This window comes from Anabrus simplex, chromosome 4, assembly GCF_040414725.1.
Source record: "Anabrus simplex isolate iqAnaSimp1 chromosome 4, ASM4041472v1, whole genome shotgun sequence".
Classification (NCBI taxonomy): domain Eukaryota; kingdom Metazoa; phylum Arthropoda; class Insecta; order Orthoptera; family Tettigoniidae; genus Anabrus; species Anabrus simplex.
Window position 1 is genome coordinate 372,033,584 of NC_090268.1, and position 20,970 is coordinate 372,054,553.

Sequence of the window (20,970 nt, forward strand, 5' to 3'; positions counted from 1 at the left end):
GGCAGGATGCAGACAATAATAAAGGTTTCAGAACGAAACCAATATTACAGTCTAGTGAGGGAAAAAGAGTAACTGTTCAGGTTAGCTTTGAAAAATCAGACGTAGTATGAAAACATTCGGTCTGAGTGATCGTTAAGGTAGCTGAGTGACATCTTGGCCAGCTTCTGATCAAAGAATTTTTGGTTCGAATCCCGGCCATTGTATATGATATTTTGAAATTAAAAACCACGTCCCTGTTGTTCGTATTCCTCGTAAAAGAGTAGAAACAATAGCTATGCTCTAAGGAGGTGGTGGTGGTGATTTTTGTTTCAAGAGGAAGTATAACTGGGCAACCATAATGTATTAACATTAATCAGAATGGAAAAATTCGAATGGGTCTGACACTTCAAAAAAGGAAGGCATCGGCTATAGAAAGACAGGGGCGACGAAAGGCGTGAAAGTGAAAGACTCCCTAGGCTTCGAAATCCTAAAATGAACAAGAGTTTCCTAAGGGAGGTCAGATACGATAGATAAAAATGAGAAGCCTGGCACAAGTAAGTGGAAGCAATGATAGGACTCAGCTAAGGGCCCCATGGTCGATAACACACACACACACACACACACACACACACACACACACACACACACTCAAGTTAAGAGCCGCTGCGGCTCCTCTTAGTCTCCTCGGACGACACGCAGGGGATACTGTGGGTATTATTCTACCGCCCCCACCCACAGGTTCTTGACTATGCTCAGATTAAGCTATAAACTCCCATACGTTTGAATTAAAATCTAGAGCAAAGTAACATTAAAAATCTGTCACATCTATATCCACTACGGTCAGTCAATTTTGAAATGGTTTTCTGAAATTTTCGGTTTTTACTCCAGTATGCCTGTTTAGGACTGCTGATAAAATTACCCAGTGATTTGATTCATAACTCTGTAGTGTATGGGACCCTAAACAGGATTACTTGATTCGAGAAGTGGAATGGATTGAAAGGAAAACAATACGATTCGTTCTGATTTCCGAGAAAAGGAGTAATGTTACGAAAATATTGCGAGACTCTGAAGTAAGGAGAAGAGCTGCTCGATTAAGTGGTATGTTCCGAGATACTAGTGGAGAGATGGCATGGATTGGCATTATTAGACGAATAAAATTGAGATCTAATTGGAATTCAAGAGCACAAATTTGGACAAATACGACTTTATAGGAAGAGAGAAGAATTACCGAACTGGAATTATGTTCGATAAATTTTCAAGTTCTTTAAGAAAAGTCAAGCTAAACAATTTGATAGGAAACCTGCCACCAGAATGACTGCCCTAAATGCAGATCAATGATTGATTGATTGATTGATTGATTGATTGATTGATTGATTGATTGATTGATTGATTGATTGATTGATTGATTGATTGATTGATTGATTGATTGATTGATTGATTGACATTTCAAATTTTCTATTTGAATATTGTTAAATATAGAAGAGGAAACACATAAGAAAAAAATGTTCATATTTTGCATGGCATATAAGACGAAGCGTCCGCCTCTGTGGTGTAGTGGTTAGCGTGATTAGCTGCCACCCCCGGAGGCCCGGGTTCGATTCCCGGCTCTGCCACGAAATTTGAAAAGTGGTACGCGGGCTGGAACGGGGTCCACTCAGCCTCGGGAGGTCAACTGAGTAGAGGTGGGTTCGATTCCCACCTCAGCCATCCTGGAAGTGGTTTTCCGTGGTTTCCCACTTCTCCTCCAGGCGAATGCCGGGATGGTACCTAACTTAAGGCCACGGCCGCTTCCTTCCCTCTTCCTTGTCTATCCCTTCCAATCTTCCCATCCCTCCACAAGGCCCCTGTTCAGCATAGCAGGTGAGGCCGCCTGGGCGAGGTACTGGTCATACTCCCCAGTTGTATCCCCCGACCAAGAGTCTGAAGCTCCAGGACACTGCCCTTGGGGCGGTAGAGGTGGGATCCCTCGCTCAGTCCGAGGGAAAAACCGAATCTGGAGGGTAAACAGATGATGATGATGATGATGATGATATAAGACGAAGCAGGTATTTTGCACAGTGGAAAGAAGCGAGAAAATACTCGAAAATTCTTCATTGAATAATACGTAACTCATCAGCTCCAAACACCATGAAGGGACAAATCGATCTAATAGGTGTCACGGAAGTCAAGGCTGCTGTGAAGGAAATGAAGGTATGAAATGCTACTGGTCAACTCCACCTTGAGACAGAGCTGTGGTTCCCAGTATGCTAGTTAATATTCCTGTTGAACCGAATTTTGAAAGACTAGAAACAGAGCATCGCTATGCCATCTTCAACCACCTAGTGCCCGATCTGACTTGAAAGCGAAATGACGGAAAATGACCAAAAATCGTGTTCAATTTGTAAAGTTCAGCAGCACAATTACTGCTCATAGCAGTGAAACACCGTGAAAAATAAGTTCCCTTGATGTAAAAGAAGCAAAGCGAAGTCTTCTCCATGCAGGCCATGAAGTCCCTAGGATGGGTGGAAGGTAAAGGCTTCCACTATCCGTAACCTCATCACTTGATGGGGTAGAGTGGTTAGCTCTACGCTGGCCACCTTTGCCCCCAGGAATGAACCTGGTATTCAGTTTTGAGTGTAGACTGAGTGAATCTCAGAGCCATGCGCACCTCCTGAAGTGGAAATCTCGTTTCTTAAATTTTACGACTTCCTGATGGGGATTCGAACCCACGCCCTTCCGGGCGAAAATAGCAAGCCTTTACCACCTCGTCCAGGCAGCCCCTAGTTCCCTTTCTGTACGAGTTGTAAAGTCTCGGCCTGCGGGTCTCATGGTAGTGGGTTTGAAGCCAGCAGTGACAGTCGGATTTTTGAAGGATGGGAAAAAGTCCATTGTACCGGGTGTATCCGTGATGATGTTACAAATGTTCAGGGATGATGAAGGAATGCTAATGGATCAATTTGAGATAAGGAACCGTAGTCCAAGGTCCGCCTCTGTGGTGTAGTGGTTAGCGTGATTAGCTGCCACCCCCGGAGGTCCGGGTTCGTTTCCCGGCTCCGCCACGAAATTTGCAAAGTGGTATGAGGGCTGGAACGGGGTCCATTCAGCCTCGGGAGGTCAAATAAGTAAACTTGGGTTCGATTCCCACCTCAGCAATCCTGTAAGTTGTTTTCCGTGGTTTCCCACTTCTCCTCCAGACAAATTCCGGGATGGTACCTAACTTAAACCCACGGCCGCTACCTTCCCTCTTCCTTGCCTATCCCTTCCTATCTTCTCAGACCCCACCAAGGCCCTTGTTCAGCATAGGAGGTGAGGCCGCCTGGGCGAGGTACTGATCATCTTCCCAGTTGTATCCCTCGACCCTATGTCTCACGCTCCAGGATACTGCCCTTGAGGCGGTAGAGGTGGGATCCTTCACTGAGTCCGAGGAAAAAACAAACCCTGGAGGGTAAGTAGATTAAGAAAGAAAGAAAGAAACAAAGAAAGAAAGTCCGGAAACCTTCGAGTCAAAAGTTATTAATAATCGAAGTTGTTTAACGTCCGTCCACTCTTAACAGAAGCCGGGGTGTCGGAATATCGTCTCACAATATTTCTTTAACGTGTGGGTCCATGTGAAAAGTCTTGTAAGTGTACACTTGCCGAGACTGAAGAGGATCACTTGGTAAGAATTCTCGCTGCCTGCGACGCTGTTCCAACGACGACGGGGATATTCGAACGGGCACGACAGAACTTTGTGTGACGATGCCATGCCTGCATTGACGTAGGGGGACGCCAGTTCGAACACTGGTTGTAAATGGAGCAGCTTGTGAAACTTGTGCAGGTAAACGAACATAAATGAGTAGAATTTTGTTTAAATTTTTCCTTGATCGTTTCCGGAATATGGTTCCTCGTCTCAAAGTGATCCATTTTCCGCCCTACATCATCTCTGAAAGTTTGTAACTGAATCACCTATACACTCTGTATACAGGGTGAAGCGTAATTCGCGCACTTGGGCGTCGCAGCGCGACTCCTCACATGCCAGCAATAAAAAAATGTCTCTTACAAAATTTCGTCTTGCGAGTATATCCGGTAGAAAACGGACGTTGAAAAGTAGCAATCTGGCAACACTGTAACCATATGTAGGGTAACTACCGCTCTCAGCACATGCTTGTCGTGCTGTACAGTTGATGCAGTGGGTAGAGTTTTTGGTTGGCATGCAGGAGGTCGATGGTTCGATCCTGGGTTGAGGCGCATTTTTTATTTGCTGATTTCCATCTGACATTACCTACTGTAATACAGTAAGACACCGTTTCTGAGGTGACATGTATCCTACATTTACAACATTTTGTAACGCTGAAACAACAAATACCTGGTTAGACTAATAAGAAATAGACAGCTGAAACAAACAGGTTTCACATCTAGTAGATGAAGTGGTGCGAATAAATTCACGCTCAGGACGTGGAAAGGGCGCCTTTCAAAGCTGACCAATGAAAACGATTGTTCGTCCATTTCAAGGATCGTAGTATGTAAGTGCAAATGGTTTCTAGAGGACCCACTGCAATCGCTGTTGACGATTAAGATGCCAGATACCATACCACCTGGACTATATTTACGAAAGAAAAAACATACGCCTGAACCCAGAATCGACCACTCGACCTCCTGCATGGTAACCCAAAACTCTATCCACTGCACCAACTGTACAGTACGACTAACTCCTGTTGACAGAGGTAGTTACCATACATGTGGTTACAGTGTTGCCAGATTACTACTCTTCAACGTCGTTTTTCTGCCGGATATACTCGCAAGATGAAATTTTGTAAGAGACATTTTTTTATTGCTGGCATGTGAGGAGTCGCGCTGCGACGCCCAAGTGCGCGAATTACGCTTCACCCTGTATATCACATCGTTCAATGTCTGCAAGTTAAAGCTCTCTGGTGACACTTTTAGTGTTTTCCCAAAAAGTGAAGTATAATTCTCAGCCATAGATCACCCCGCCCAGTTTGTACAGCATGGATGGTATCAAATCAAAATTAAGGAGGCTGATCCCATACGTCGACTATTCAGCCCGAAGGCTGGTTCGATCATCAACAGCTCTGCCATCACTTGTTGCAGATGGCCCGTCCCTGAAGTGGCATACTAGGGAAATGAGAAGTAACCTAGTTTCCCGTTGCTTTCCTCACCAAGCCAGCACTTGCTATTACATATCAGTCAGCCAAGCCCACAGAATTGATTTATTCCATATTATCTCCTGACCGAGATAAAATGTTGGTATGACAGAGGGAAATCATCATCGTTGTCATCAGAGTTTATCTCACCTAGTGACAGGGTCCAGCATTTCGCTTCGCTATCTCCTTTACATTCTGTCGTGGACATAAGATTTATCTGTATCGGTGCTACGTACAGCAAGTTGTATTATTTTAACGCTGCATGTCCTCGGAATAATAATTATAATTTCGTGTGGCTATTTCTAGCCGAGTGCAGCCCTTGTAAGGCAGACCCTCCAATGAGGGTGGGCGGCATCTGCCATGTGTAGGGAACTGCATGCTATTGTGGTGGAGGATAGTGTTAAGTACGGTGTGTGAGTTGCAGGGATGTTGGGGACAGCACAAACACCCAGCTCCCGGGCCACTGGAATTAACCAATGAAGGTTAAAATCCCCGACCCGGCCGGGAATCGAACCCGGGATCCTCTAAACCGAAGGCCAGTACGCTGACCTTTCAGCCAACGAGTCATGTCCTCGGAATGAAACCTAAGAAACGATATAAGTAGCTATGGGTTGATACATCACACAACGGCATGAAGGAAATAAATATACATCATGAAATGACCCACGACAGAGTGAAAAAGGAGATAGTGAAGTCACATACTGGGCTCTGTCACTAAGCAGGATAAACGCTGATGACAACGATGATGATTTCTCTCTGCCATACCAGCATTCATCCCGGTCGGGAGACAATATGGAAATTTTGATCCTCGATAATGCTCTAAGTGAATTCTTACAAACCAAAGAACGAAGATTTTTTCTATCTGTTGCTATCTAACCTAAAAATGAATGGATTGAGAACTAATAGATATGGGTGACGGAAGGTTTCCTTAAAGCATTGTCTTATAAATTATTATAGTTTTGCTTATACAAGTGTGGTAACTCCATACCTAGGTTGATGCTTTCATGGCCGGTGTTGATAAACATGATAATTTTTTGAGCCTTTTGCGCGTCGAACGAAACAAACAGGGATTCTATAAAACAAAAATAATATCTTTAAAACGGCAAAAATCCACGAGATTATCATGTCTACCTTCATAACTCTTAATGAGAATAAACAGCTTTCTTGTAGAACGTCTAGATCTCCCAGAGAAATGAAATGTCTGACAGGAATCTCATGAGAAAGATGAGTGTTGCAGCGGCACTGAAGTTCACCACAAGTTCCTTCAAATCTCTGCTGCATATCTTAGCACATTTTGTCAAAAGTAACAGATATGGTTCAGCAACACATAATACTAAAAGCTGAAATCGTTACACTTAAATAAAGCGTCCAGTAATATTTTGCATATTCTAATTTAAAGGCCTTTTATTTTGCTATGTGTATGTACGTACGTTATATCAGGGGCGATCTAAAAGTTTCCATTCGACGGCCTATATTCCTGAATCGGAATGCCAAGTAGGAAAAACCGCCGTAAGCATAGAGGCACTCATCACACCGACGCATCAGGCTGAATATCCCGGTGTGGTAAAACACCACGTCCTGCTGCGAGAAGAACTCCGTAACCGCCTGCTGCACATCCTCATCCGAGAGGAAGCGTCGACCATTCAGGGCCGTTTTGAGGGGACTGAAGGCGTGATAATCGCATGGGTAGAGATCAGGAATATAGACATCATCCACCACCTGCTAGTTGTTGTCCATAATGGATGAGTCTGGCCTCACAGATCGACCAGCGTCTTGTGAGAAAAACGCGACAGACATGCTGCCTCACACACAGTCTGCATTCTCTGATGGATGTCCACCGGTGTTTGTCCTTCGGCAGCCAAGAACAGAATAAGAGCACGTTGGTCCTGTTTGGACGCATTTGGTAATAACGTCGCCATATTTCACGAGGCAACATTTAACGCAGGTAATTCGGAATAACACGACTGACACAAGCCCTTTGACGACATGTCCGTGCTTATATACCCGCATGGGAGTCACGCTTCGTTGCATGTCCGCTGCAGCAACACTCTCAGACGGAAACACCTTATACATTAAGAAGTGTACATAGAGAGAAAAACAACGTCCAGTTACAAATACAAAAGAAACAGAATTGGTTTGAATACAAAATCATCGCTCATTGCGTGGCAGATTGATAACGCGTATAGCCACCTCAAGCCCTGAGGTATGCTTGAATACGACGAGGCATACTCTGCACCAAAGATTCGGACATGTTTTGAGACAGATTATCCCTTGAACTGTCAGTTACTGGGAGTTAGGAGGAGGATTAGGATGGTGCACAACATTTCTCTTCAGTTCATGACATGCATATTTAGTACAGTTCATGCCTGAAGAATTCGCCATTCGCTGTATGCCATGGGCTTCAACGACATCATTGATCACTCTGGCTTGATGGACACCAGCGTTACCTTCCACCAGTGATAACCCTTCGGCCACAGTGGCGGCAAATCCTTTAACTAGAGATTGAGGGATTTTATCTCTGTGCACCAAATCAGTCATGTTTAAGAATTAGAGACGTACGTCAACTAAATATGATCCCAACTCACAACATAACGGAATCCCCTTGTTGCTGATGGTGCTCCAGGATGAAAGGCTCGTTCCATTTCAGATTCCAGATTCTAATGCTCCTGTTGTATGGGTGCGAGCTTAATGGTGATATCATCAGAATAGAACGTACACTTCCACTGTTTCTCATATCATGTGACCTGAGAGTGGTTGCCCATCTTTCACGAGCTTCCCTGTGATGTGATTCAAGAGGAGCTTTTGGCAAAAGTGTTTAAAACAATACCAATCCTCTCTGTGAGTTGATTTGAGTGGGTATTCCGACCATTGTCGACCGGAACCGTTCATGTCTCCCTGAACAGTTTCCAAACTCTGGATACATCACTCTAACTAACACTGCAACATGAGCGGTGACATCCACTTCTTGCCATCCTTCTTGCAGCATTCCCACACTCCTTTGAATGTCGTCAGTAGCAGGAATGAGTACTCTTGCCATGTTTCCTTCAGTCCTACACATGTTCTCCGTATACCACCAACATTATAAGTATCCATTTTTAAACGTATTTTACCAAATCAGCCTCTTACAATACATATGTATAACGTATACTGTTGAGATACACTCTAAAATTCATCGTCATGGTTCCTTACGATAAAATATGACAAGCACTGTTCATATTTTAACTTTATTTTTTATATTGTCAGTTCATTAAGCATTCCTTATCACATTAGCACCTTAGACTGCTGGGGATGTACTTTAATTAATCCCACGGCCATACCCTTCCCACTCCTAGGCCTTTCCTATCCCAACGTCGCCATAAAACCTATCTGTGTTGGTGCGACGTGAAGCAAATAGCACCTTATACTGATTTAATAATTACAATATTCAAACACTTTTACGCCATGATTTAAAACTGGTATAAGAATGAACCAAAAACTGTTGACATCCTCTGATTACACGTACAGTATATACCCATCTTCCCATCCGTATATTTTGCTGAAATGTTTTTAAGTTCAATTGTCTTGGTTTCCGTCGGTGTTCCAAAAGGAAGTGAATGATTGCTGCAGTTAGCCAGACAACTTGGTAGTTGACCATGGCCGGGATGAATGCATATTCTAAGATGTGATTTGGAGTCATTTGAAGTATTTTACATATTTTTGCGAACGAATCCCGCACTTACACAAGACAACACGATGTTTTAATGTATCTCAACCTTAAACTGACAGAAGAGATAAATGCCTGCTAAGAGACAGGTATCGAACTTCAACTGGCTTTACCGTCACATTTGAGGTACCATGACAGATACTGTGTGAAAACTTAATATTCAGAATTTATTTTGAGCACTGTGAAAGAGCCCATAGGTATATGTAGGGTAGGGGCTTCCACCCTCGTTTCCCACGTTTAGACAATGGTAAGTACACGGTGTCATCAATTTGAGCTACAATACATTCCTGAATTATTTTATGCACGGAGTCAATAATGCTAGCTAGCCACGTCGTGTAACGGTAGAGTGAATGCGTCTTAGTACTGTAGACTGCTCCGGGTCCGATTCCCAACCAGTCCGGGAATTTTAATTCAGGACTGAGAGCTTGAACGGGGATGACTCAGGCTCGTTAAATTAACTGAGGAGTTGTCTAATTCGAGAGACAACGGAGCGGATTCTTGCTTGCTGCTTGTTGTTTAAAGGGGCTAACATCTAAGGTCATCGACCCGTGGATTCTTGAACGCCAGTAGTACAACTGAGCTGCTGGCAAACTAACTGGAGGCAGTCTTGTTTGGCAGCAGACGTCTCAGCAAGCCAATGCTCTCAATGGACCATTGTGCCACGGTTATTTTTTTGTTTTCTGTTTTTGGTTCGTATAAACTCAATAAGATTTTGTATCACTACCTGCAGAATTTCAGTCCGTGCTTGTTGTAGTCGCTCTTCAGTAGAGGGTGTTCGGGGAGGATCGGGCGAGTCATTTACCCTTTACGTTCCACAAGTACTCAACAAGGTTTATTTCCGGTGAATGAGTAGGATATTGTGCAATGTAATAACAAGAATTAAACTGAAGAAAAATTAAAATCCACAGCCTGTTTCCAGTCATTCTACTGGGTCAGGAATGGAATGAATGAACCCCTCATCTAACGGCAAGGATAGGAATTGTGCAGGCTGCCGAAGCCTGTCCCACTCCTCTGAAATGAAATGATATTGGAGAGTGTTGCTGGAAAGAATTGTGTCAGAGAAAACCGGAGTACCCGGAGAAAAACCTCTCCCGACTCCACTTTTTCCAGCACAATTCTCACATGGAGTGACCGGGATATGAACCAAGGAACCCAGCGGTGAGAGGCCGGCATGCTACCGCCTGAACCACGGAGGCTCAATTGTATTGAAGAACGCTGTCAATATGCTATCGAGTAGCTATATTGTCCTTAATCACCAATTGTGACTTAATATTAAAGCACGTAGCTTCCCACATCATAATGCCTAATTTTGGTTTCGTGTGCCTTTCAACAATAAGATCGAATCTCCTCCCCATTCTTTTACACGCTCGGAAGAATATATCGATCGTGGCTAAAATATCAAAGGACGAGTGACCGTTAATATCACATTGACTTATTGCTGTCCTTTTTCTCACGGAACTACGATTCTACTTCCTTTGAAGAATAAATTGAATTACAGGATGAATTATTCTTTAAATATCTAAACCACTAGATGTCGACGCACAAACCGCATATCTAAGTGCTGTTATGTCTTTTATGCTTTTATGATTTGGGGCTGATCTGTCATCACTAAAAGCTAAACTATGCTCTTCATTGGCCAGCAAAATGTTTCTCGACATCAAGCTGACGCGTCGATCTTGTAGGGTCGATCGAACACTTACTGCAGGAACACGCGCTTGTAAGTCAACTGCACGGTTAAGAATAGTTCTCTCATCTGACGTTGCTGAAATGTGCGCTGATGTTGTTCGGAAGTCTTTAGTCCGACTCATTGGCTGAATAGTCAGTGTTGAGGCCTTCGGTTCAGAGGGTCCCGGGTTCGATTCCCGGCCGGTTCGTGGATTTTAATCGTGTCTGATTAATTCTTCTGACCCGGGGACTGAATGTGTGTGTTTGTCCCAACACTTTCCCCTTCATATTCAGACAGCATACTACAATATCAACCCCCACAGAAACACGCAATTGTGATTACATCCTAATCCACAGGGCCAAGTCCACTTTTGCGGCACAGTTCACGAATGCCAGTGAGAAAAGCAGTAGAAGGAAAAGAAGAAGTTGTTCGGAAGTCTTTCCAGTCCATTCGAATTATGTATCGATCCTTGCAACTCTTGTTTGCTAGATTTGTCCTGTACCATGTCTACAAGCAAGTGTGACAGCATATGTCACAACTACCATTCGCGTTGTTCCGTAGACACATGAAAATCGATGCTCTCGGAAGACATGATTATATGCACTGCAGCTAAAGTGCCCGTTCTTATTTATATAATGAACTGTCGGCATACTGTTGAGAAAATAAATGCAGCTGGTTTCTGTATTATAATATTTGTAGGTCTGCATAGTTCAAGTCTCCGGCGCACCCTTCATCTGTCAGAATTTAAGAGCAGGTATAATTTTGGTTCGCTTGTTGAAATAAAAATAAAATGAATACGTATTTACTTTGAATTACATTCCATTGTAATGAAGATACATCTAAGAGCAGTATAGAATTGCAGTGTAGTTCTTTCAGTAGAAAGTATATTGCTTGCATTTTTTGTGTAATTATATCGTAGTAAGGGAAGATTTCTCTAGTAATTTGATTCTAAATAAATTCCTATTGTTTCAGTTAAACTGCCGTTATTAGTACAGGCTTAAGAGCAGTTCAGAATTGTAGAGTAGCTATTTTATTAGATATTATCTCGCTTTCTTTATTGTTGTAAAGTCCATGTGAAGTCCTCTTGATAAGCTCACCGGACAAAACATTAGTCACACGTGGAGAAATCATTACAAGCATGATAATACCATTTAACTCCATCTCTGGCTTCGATAACCACCTGGAAGTGAGTTCACAAGGTTATTAAGATACGCTACATCCAGTTTAGTCACTCGTTGAGGATTTGATAGCGCAAATCTACGAAATTGGCGGGGGGGGGGGGGTGTTGATATCGGCGTTTTACCCGCTGTTCCAACATGTACCACAGATTTTCGATGGGGTTCAACTCAGGTGATTTTGCAGTCCAATCGAGATGTAATAGGATGGGGGAGTGTTCATAAATCCAGTCACATATGCGTCTAGCCCGATCAACTTTACTGTTGTCACCTTGAAAAATCGGGGTATCAATAGCATACTCACCATGCATATGTTGGCTAAAAGAATGTTTAAATAAACATGCTGGTTCGTGTTAGTGGTCACCTCAGTGAAATGGGCCCAATCCATGATACGAAAAACATCCCCAGAATATCGTAGACCCACCTCCGGCTTGTACCTGACTTTGCACACACCCAGGATCAAATGCTTCCTTTGGCCTTCGGTAAACTCGGCGACGTGCGTCATTGGAATACAGGCAAAACAGTGATTCGTTAGACCATACTACGTTCCACCAGTCCGTTACCGTCCACGTTTGATGATTTCTAGCCCATTGAAAACGTGCACGTTTTAGTGTCTGTGTGAGCAATGGCGTTTAGCAAGGTGATCGACTCCAAATGTTCCCGTCACAATTTTCTCTCGCTAACAGGACCCCCACTCACTGACTGCAACAATTCCTGTCGAGTTTGGAAGAGATTTTGATTCACAAGTCGTGAAACGCGTCTCCGATTCCGCTTAGTCAAGATCTTTCTCCGACCAGAAATCTGACGTACTTGTATTTCGTGGCCACGTGTATTGCACCACTGCTTGTAGACACGTTAAACAGTCCACTGCGAAACACCAACAAATCCAGCAACTTCACGCAGACCCAACCCCAAACATGATTGCCACACTGTCACATTCTTACATCTACCCAAGTTGACGAACATTGTCTCACTGATCCCTACTGCCTTATGCTCACGAAGAGCCAGTGCGCGTGCGCCACCTGTACAGGCTTAACGTTTCATCAATCATCAATCAATCAATCAATACTGATCTGCATTTAGGGCAGTCGCCCAGGTGGCAGATTCCCTATCTGTTGCTTTCCTAGCCTTTTCCGAAATGATTTCAAAGAAATTGGAAATTTATTGAACGTCTCCCTTGGTAAGTTATTCCAATCCCTAACTCCCCTTCCTATAAATGAATATTTGCCCCAGTTTGTCCTCTTGAATTCCAACTTTATCTTCATATTGTGATCTTTCCTACTTTTATAGACGCCATTCAAACTTATTCGTCTACTAATGTCATTCCACGCCATCTCTCCGCTGACAGCTCCGAACATACCACTTAGTCGAGCAGCTCTTCTTCTTTCTCTCAATTCTTCCCAACCCAAATATTGCAACATTTTTGTAACGCTACTCTTTTGTCGGAAATCACCCAGAACAAATCGAGCTGCTTTTCTTTGGATCTTTTCATCTGTGCTTGTGCACTAGAGTTTCGTCCAGTGAGTTTCTTTCAACATTTAACGGTAGATTTCGACTTCTGTTTGCGCGTTGTATTAATAACAATCTGTCTATATTTAGACTGATACTTTCACAGCCCGTAATTGTAGCCCTAGTAACAAGATTTTGGAGTTTTGCCATGTCAAAAAAAAAGCACTGTGAAATTCTTTACGTCTTTCAGTTTTTTACCTTCTTTTCTGACACGGCTAAAGCCCAAAAGCTGAATAGTCTACAATCTGCCTGTATATTTACGAATTTGGTGTAATTACACATTTCTATAGTTAGCGTCCGGCTCCATGCTGGCCTTTGGTAACAGGGTTCCCGGGTTCGATTCCCCGCAGGGTCAGGAATTTTAACCATAATCGGTTAATTTCGCTGGCATGGGGGCTGGGTGTATGTGTCGTCTTCATCATCATTTCATCCTCATCATGAGACGCAGGTCGCCTACGGGGGTAAAATCAAAAGACCTGCACCTGGCGAGCCGAACATGTCCTCGGACACTCCCACACTAAAATCCATACGCCATTTCATTTCTATAGTTAACCTTCTGTCCTTTATTTTATACAGGGAGTATAATTTAAGACTTCGTAGCGAAGTACCGAGGCATAGGAGGGCAGAGAAGCGGTGACAGCGAGCGCAGTGCCCGCAATGACGAGCGGACGTAGTCGTCTCTAAGAAGCGGCATGTTTATGCCAATAGAAACCAAACGAAACTGAACTTACCAGCTACACACATGCCCAGGACTAGTAAATGTGTACATAAATACATACATAAACCAGTAAATGAAACTGAACTCGCCACTGAATGAGTCCGGTAAGATCATAAATGTAATAATATTTTTGTAGTACGTGCAGACGAATCCGAAATACCAGTTTCCTGACCTACTCTCCGAAGTAACCTATGCCAGTAGTAGTATAATACAGGGATTCGGCGGCCTCCTCCTCCTCCCGCGGGAAATTTGAATTCTGGCGAGAAATTTGAATTTTGGCGGGAAATTTGAATTTTGGCGCGAGATTTGAATTTGTAAACAAAGCCACGTGCTTTTTGACAGCTGTCATCGACAACAACGCATCGCTAACCTCACTGCTGCCATCTTGACGGGCCTAAACCTCAGTAGTGCCAACTTAACCTAACTACCGTGAGGTAAACAAAGCCACATGTTTTTTGACAGCCACGTGCTTTTTGACAGCTGTCATCGACAACAACGCATCGCTAACCTCAGTACTGCCATCTTGACGGGCCTAAACCTCAGTAGTACAAACTTGACCTAACTAGCGCGAGGTAAACAAAGCCACGTGTTTTTTAACAGCCACGTGCTTTTTAACAGACAACAACGCATCGCTAACCTCAGTACTGCATCTTGACGGGCCTAAACCTCAGTAGTACCAACTTAACCTAACTAGCGCGTGGTAAACAAAGCCACGTGCTTTTTGACAGCCACGTGCTTTCTTGACAGCTGTCATCCGCCATCTTTAAACCACAGAGCACTGTGCTGCCCTCTTTATCGTAGTAGATGTAAATTCGTCACCTGTCATCGGCAGTGCTGCCATCTTGGCGGGCCTAAACCTTAGTGCTACCAACTTAACCTCACTAGCGTGAGATAAACAAATCCACGTACAGCTGTCATCCTCCATCTTTAATCCATAGAGCACAGTGCTGCCCTCTTTAGCTACTTACCTTTGAAATGTGGTGGCGGATAATTTGAAAAATGCTTTTTTGACAGCAGCCATCTTTGAGCACCGTGCTGCCCTCTTTAGCTACTTACCTTTGAAATGTGGTGGCGGTAAATTCCACGTGCTTTACAAACCTATATGCTTTTCTGACAGCTGTCATCCGCCATCTTTAATCCGGAGAGAACAGTGCTGCAATCTTTAGTTGAAATGTGGTGGCGACAAATTCCACGTGCTCTTGTTTGGAAACAAATCAACATGCTTTTTTGACAGCTGTCAACCGCCATCTTTAATCACCGTGCTGCCCTCTTTAGCTACTTACCTTTGAAATGTGGTGGCGGTAAATTCCACGTGCTTTACAAACCTATATGCTTTTCTGACAGCTGTCATCCGCCATCTTTAATCCGGAGAGACCTGGCGAGTTGGCCGTGCGCGTAGAGGCTTGCGGCTGTGAGCTTGCATCCGGGAGATAGTAGGTTCGAATCCCACTATCGGCAGCCCTGAAAATGGTTTTCCGTGATTTCCCATTTTCACACCAGGCAAATGCTGGGGCTGTACCTTAATTAAGGCCACGGCCGCTTCCTTCCAACTCCTAGGCCTTTCCTGTCCCATCGTCGCCATAAGACCTATCTGTGTCGGCGCGACGTAAAGCCCCTAGCAAAAAAAATAATAATCCGGAGAGAACAGTGCAGCCCTCTATGTGGTGGCGGTAAATTCCACGTGCTCTTGTTTGGAAACAAATCAACATGCTTTTTGACAGCTGTCAACCACCATCTTTAATCACCGTGCTGCCCTCTTTAGCTACTTACCTTTAAAATGTGGTGGTGGTAAATTGTATGCGCTCTTGTTTTGAAACAAACCGGCAATTTTGTTAGCTGTCATCCGCTCGCATACCCGCAGTGATGCATGTTTAGACTTGAACACACACATACTACTGTTCAAAACTTATTACAACTTGAACTGCATACTAGTGTTCGATGTTGTTGAACACTGCATTGTATAACTAGAATCGAGCACTGTTTAGAAAGAAAAACAAAATATCTTCTCAACATACTTACTAACTGCTCTTCTACCTCTATCAAGCTACATCTCTATCGAGCGTGCATTGCAAAAGCAAGAGTATTGCAAGTTTAGACTTGAACACATACTACCGTTTATAGTTCGATGTTGTTGAACACTGTATTGCAATCAGACACTGTTTAGAAAAAGAAAAAGAATTCTCTTCTCAACATGAGCTAGACAATAACATACTTACGAATCTGCTCAACACCTTCATTCTTGCTTTTCTTCTTTGAGTAATAAACAAAAACTCTATCTTGCAAATAAGGAGCGGGAGAAAGGTAATACCTAATCTAAAATAAGAGAATATGCCAATTCTACATTATTTATTTACATCTTGTATGTACAAATTTTATCTCGAATCATTTTACCCTAGTGATGTTTGCGTACTTCTCGATGCAATTCTTGTATGTACAAGTTTAAACTTGCCGTACTACGCTCTCAGCGTACCTCTCCCTACAATATGTACAGTGAATTGTGATGTAAGACAGCGTAACGTAAGTACACACCTCTAGCATAATGTTTACACACACATCTGCTTTATGTAAAATAGTACCTATCAATACTACTATGCCCCCAGGCTAGGTTGGTAGAATTGGAATGGCAAACCGTTTGCAATCATCACTATTAAGGGCTACCTTACTAATTAAATGAGTGTACAACTGGTGCTTCTTGCTTCTAATGACGGACATTTGCTTATGCAAAACAGGTGGATTACTTTTAATGCAATTGTTATAGTTTTCAAAACTTAGCTGATTCTGAACGACATTCTTTTTAACCCCCTTCAATCGCTTTATTTGTAATTCATTTAAGAGTTTTATGCAATATGACTTGGATTTAGTACCTACAAATGAATCGATAATATTCCCAGCACATTCATCTTTCATTTTACCTAGAACCTTTTTGTTCACTAGCGGTAGATGATATTGATTATTTGCAGGATAGTTACTTGTATCAAACCTACCCAAGTCTGGCTTTATATCATTGTAATAGTCATCAGTTTTGATTTGATAAATATACGAATCGGTATCTGTGTAGAGCAATTGCGCATTATGCGCGTACTTCTTCATCATATAATCGTAATGGAATTCATACATGAGTGTTTTAGCCAATTCAAGTACTGCAAAGCCGACGTAGGTAGGTTTGTCATACTTAACCTTAACACGATTCATCTGTATAATAACTAAATTCTCATGTATGATGGTGCAGCTGTGGAAATTTGGTTTACTTATTAAATAGTTAGCACCATACCTTTTCTTAATATTTTCCCAGTTTGTAATCAATTTCACATCAACGCGTTTGTCAACATTTTCCATAGTCTTACCAAACACACTGTTATTCATGAGCTTGTAGAAATCTTTTTCAAACTCGTTAACCGCATTCGTTCTTAAATTATTGTTCAGATCGATATATGGCTTTAGCCATGGTGACTGATTAAATTCTAGTACGCGATGAATTTTGGATAACTTCAAACCTTGCTGCAAACACTGTTTTAAATTTCGGTAATGAATGATATACTTAGATTTATCGCACAAATTAGCAATGAGCATTTTCGTCGTTGATGCGATGTACGGGGGCTTCATATTTTCAGGGCAGAACGGTAAGTCATTATGAGAAGTGTGTAACTCTTTAGGATACTGTAAGTCAACTTCTAGGAAATAGCCTTTATCAGCTTCATCGCCTAGGGCGTGTAGCTGTAAACCATCAATTTCGCACTGCGTTAGCCAGCGGAAACCACTCACCGGTAGATGCTGACTCATCGCCCACCCATACTAATTATTAGCATCGAGATAAACGATATACTGAGATTCCTGACTAGAATCGAAACTCGGCATGTACTTATTATTTGCCTTGGAATACCGCCCGCTGCACTGACTTAGACCGCCTGGAATAGATGATTTTATAAAGTGCACCATATCAATATCGGTTGGCAGTTCCAAATTCACCTGCGTGTATTTTAACATCGCGTCCCAACTTAACCCAGGTGCGGTGAAATACTGACATGGGTCAAGGCTGTAGGTTTTCTTGCAAACACAGCGAAAATTTTCAAAAACATCAGCTAACAAAAGTACATCTGTCTTTAAATATAAATCGGAGTATTCACCCAGCGTTTGAATGTGGAACTGCTCCCAGATATGTTGTGCATGTAAATAGTCATCATCACTAATATCTGCTGAATTCAGCGAGCTGTAAAAGGATTGTTTCGATGGTAAGGCACGTTCTTCGAGGCGTTCTAAGCAGTCAAGATATTCATAACAAAAAACACCCTTACGCCGAAGTAAATTAAACTACGCTTCTTCGGGAAAAAGGCGTCGAATTTCCGTAAATTGTTCAGGCTGTAAATGACTAGAAAGTTTATCGAGTCTACTCGCCATAAAGCGAAAAGAGTCAAGGAATCTCAGTTTTATAGAATGCTCAGCATCTACTTTTACAGACTTTGCAAACGCAATGTACCGCTCTTTATTCTGAGGGATTATATCTACTTTTTCATCTGAAGCTCCAAATTGTGAAATGATGAAATGAGAGTCGTAACCAGATAAGTTATGAAAAATTACAGGGATAAATTTAGGAACTCTATACTTAAGATTACAGCTATAATGAGCGGCACATCTGTAGAAACCAGTTAAATGATCATGATCAAAAACTTTAGGGTCATTTTCGGAAAATTCCCCATCACAAATGCTACACTTTGTAGCACGTTCATGATCATTTAACTGAATTTCGGTGAGTGACTTCATAGGAATATTACTATTTAGAATACGACCAAGACGAACTGCATCACTTTCAAGTCTTTCTAAAAATACTTTAGCAGCATCATGTCCTCGATACAGCTCTAACTTGTTAAGCGTACTATCGTAACTACACTTGATGTAATACGCGAAGCTATACGGGACATGCATGTGCGTAGTATTAGTGAAAGAGTTGTCAGGATTAGGTAAGCATGTGTTGCATGGCGTGAGGATGGCTTCAAAGTCTGCATAAATCACGAACGGTACCCACGTCTGCTTGTGAAAATTTGTAAATTTTAAAACATTATTGCCTGTAGTAGGTATCTCTGTACGTACATGATTGCAGTCATTCTTGGAATGCTTCGTTAACTGATCTTCAGTTCTAAAAAAAGCAAGCATCCATCACATAGCCACTTTTTACACCTTTCTTTGGATAACTGACTACCAACAAGTCTACTCAGATTTTTAATCCAGCAAAAGTGGCTATTTTCACTGTTTTCAATATAGAGTAAGTTAACATGAGTACTCTTCTTATGACATGTATAATACAGAGGACCTACTACAGACTTTTCTCTACACCATACACATTAATGCTAATGTTATTTAGTTCCTCAAAGCGCTTAATATCCTTTATCTGCACAGGAAATTCTATACTATCGAAATTTAGTTGCGTTGAATAGTGTGGATACGATGATGTTCTCTTAGCTACGTCTGATTTCGCAGGATTTAAAGCCGACATCACCGCCCATGCAAAACATGCTTCATCATTGTTTTGGATGTTTACAACAGCTTCTTTTCGCTGAATCCATGTCGGCAGCTCGATGTACGATGAACCTCGCATGGGATTGTACTTATTGATGTTAACTTCTAGATACATTATTTCAACTAAAGCCCACCCTGATTCCTTTTCCTGAAATTCCTCGCTCTTAGTTGAAATAATGTTAGAGACATCCCTAAGTACATCACCAAAATTAGTCGACTCACTTATGACAAAATTCTTCGTATTAAATGATTTAATGTCCGTTATTTCGGATTCATCCGTGCTTTTAATGTACAAGGCGAAAAGTTCAAAATTAACTTTAAATAAATTATGATTGGACAAAGATTTAGCAAGAAGCTGTTGTACATCCGGTTGAAGGCAATTTAAAAAGTTTGAAGTGCTCTGAAACTTTTGGCTTGTGCGAATTCTGTAACTAGCAATCCTACTTTTAAATGCTGTATTAATTTCCTCGATGTTTGCGTTACTACCACTTCTACACGCATTATTTTTATGTGCATTACTCCGTAAGTGTCCCTGAAAATGCGAAGATGGTACATCAGTGTTACAGTGCTCGCAGTGAATAGTTTGAAGTTCATGATTTTTCCTAGGTTTTTACTACTAGTACTTTCTACAGCTACATCAGTAGCTGCACGCTTTTTCCCTACTACTACCTGAGGGCAAGTAGATATTTGATGTACCTCTACTAAGTGAGCCTCGTATCGCTCTACGTTAGCGAAATACACACTACAAACTTTACATAAAGCAGATGTTATGCTAGGGTGTTTTGATTTCATATGGCGCATGAAGTTATCTCGCCTTGTAAACGTTACATTACATTCCTCACAGCAGGGGAACATCTGAAAAGAGAACAACCAATAGAGATTAGGCGAAAGTTACGATGTTCGGAAGAAACCAAGTTTCAACGTATAGAGGTCGGACATGGCTGTGAGTTTGAAATTATAAGATTAACCTCTTCTATAGCATGAGGATTTAAGAGAACGACTATTTATCAATAGACTAAAGTTACGATGTTCGGAAGAAACCAAGTTTCAATGTATAGAGGTCGGACAATGCTGTGAGTTTGAAATTATAAGATTAATCTCGTCTATAGCATGAGGATTGAAGAGAATAGCTATTTATGATTAGCTTAAAGTTAAAATGTTTGGAAGAAACCAAGTTTCAACGTATAGAGGTCGGACATGGCTCTGAGTTTGAAATTATAAGATTAACCTCTTCTATAGCATGAGGATTGAAGAGAACGACTATTTATAAATAGACTAAAGTTACGATGTTCGGAAGAAACCAAGTTTCAGCCTGTTGAGGTCAGACATAGCTATGTGTGTGTTTGAAATTATAAAATTAACCTCGTCTATAGCATGAGGATTGAAGAGAACGACTATTTATCAATAGTCTAAAGTTACGATGTTTTAGAAGAAACCAAGTTTCAGCCTGTTGAGGTCAGACATAGCTATGTGTGTGTTTGAAATTATAAAATTAACCTCGTCTATAGTATGAGGATTGAAGAGTACGACTATTTATCAATAGATCAAAGTTACGATGTTTTAGAAGAAACCAAGTTTCGCCCTGTTGA